We start from the raw sequence: 1,888 nt of genomic DNA, 5'->3' as shown, positions 1-1,888 counted from the left end.
CTCTTAACCTCACTCTGTGTGTATCCACGTCCTTGATTTCCTTGGCTGTGAGGCAACGAACCTCAGGTATTACCCCAGCAAGGAGTCCGTTTCATAATTGTGATGTACTTTCTCATCTCTGCACCTGAAGAAGTTTGATTTTCTCTCTTGAGATGCCCTCCCCCTTATTCAAACAGAATCATAATACCTCAGGTTTCAAATCAGTCAGTAAATCTGGAGAGCCAGAAAGCATGGTTAGCTTACATGGTCTGGATATGTGAGTTCAGAGGTGGAGCTCTTGGCATCACGGCAGACTAAGCTGATGTTGACAGTTCCCATTCCTGTTAAAATACATTGAAATTACAGAAAAATATCAAAGTAAAAGCAAAAAAACCCAAACACATAACCATACCTAGGAGAAAGAAATAGGAATACCTTAGTGTGAGAAACAAGAATAAAACTCAGAACAAGAAACATGAGCCATAGAGGATGCTGTGGAGGCCCCTTGGGGTCTCCATTCAGACATTAGCTAGTTCTTAAGGGCTGGGTATAAGGTGTTTATGCCTCTTGATACAGATGTGACGACAGAACCATATGAAGCAGGGAGACTAATTTGAGACTCTTAAAAGTCCTATTTGTGAAAAGAGCACTAGAAAGAAGTTTGCCATATCAGAATTGAAAAGAAAAGAACAAAAAGATAAGAATTCACAGAAAACAGTATTGTCTACAGAGAAAACCCAAGGGGATCTCTAGATATTTCAGCAAGTTTGTTTGTTATAAACAAATATTTCAAAAGTCAATACTGTTCTTGTACTTAAGAAACACCAAATTAGAAAATGCAATTCATTTTTATTTTTTCCCAGAGACCCTTTTTCCAGTGCAAGAAAATATAGTTTTAACAGAGATTTATTAAAAAAACAAAACAGACATAGAAAATTTTAAGGAATCTAGAAATAATTCTAATAAGAGATCCAAAATTGATTTAAAAAATTAATAAACGTTAGTGAAGCACAAAAAAAGAATATTTAAAAGGTGGTGAGGTAAATTATGTTAATGGAAGCCTTAATGTTGTAAAAATGTCAGTCTTCTTCCAATTAATCTCTAAATTTAATGCAACCTCAAACTAAACACAAGTTTCTTTTAAGCATGAGCTAAGCCAACTGATCCAAAAATTCATGTCAGAGGCCGGGCACAGGGGCTCACATCTGTAATCCTAGCACTTTGGGAGGCCGAGGTGGGCAGATAACCTGAGGTCAGGCATTTGAGACCACCCTGGCCAGCATGGCAAAACCCCATCTCTACTAAAAATACAAAAATCAGCCGGGTGTGGTGGTGCATGCCTGTAATCCCAGCTACTTGGGAGGCTGAGGCAGGAGAATTGCTTGAAACTGGGGCGGGGGGGAGCGGAGGTTGTGGTGAACTGAGATTGCACCATTGCACTCCAGCCTGGGGGAAAGAGCAAAACTGACTTAAAAAAAAAAAAAAAAAAAGTTCATTTAGGAGAATAAAGAGAAGAGAGAAGACAATTTGAGGAAAGAAAATGAGGAAGAAGAAATTGTCTCATTAGGTATAAAAAAGGTTTACTGTGATAATTCAGACACTGGAGTGATACTGACTTAGAGACTGACAAACGAATCAGCGTTTGGTCTAATAGACTAGGGAGGCCAGACCACAGGTTCAGCATTTCTTAGAAGGTGGTGTATGACCTGAGGTAGTTTAGAAGCAGGAGGGAAAAGATGTACTCACTATTTAGCCCAGAGCCATTGGACAGTTGGTTATCTATATATGAGAATACAGAAAAATAATTCCTAAAGGATTGTGAAAAGCAAAAAGTCAAAAAATTTAGTGGAAAATAAAGGGAAAATTTGTGTCTGCTATCAAGATAGGAATTGATTTCCTACAAACTCCA

The sequence above is a fragment of the Mandrillus leucophaeus genome, unplaced genomic scaffold (assembly GCF_000951045.1).
Source record: "Mandrillus leucophaeus isolate KB7577 unplaced genomic scaffold, Mleu.le_1.0 Scaffold653, whole genome shotgun sequence".
NCBI classification, from domain to species: domain Eukaryota; kingdom Metazoa; phylum Chordata; class Mammalia; order Primates; family Cercopithecidae; genus Mandrillus; species Mandrillus leucophaeus.
The sequence above is the reverse complement of the archived record's forward strand: the minus strand, read 5'-3'. Positions refer to the sequence as shown.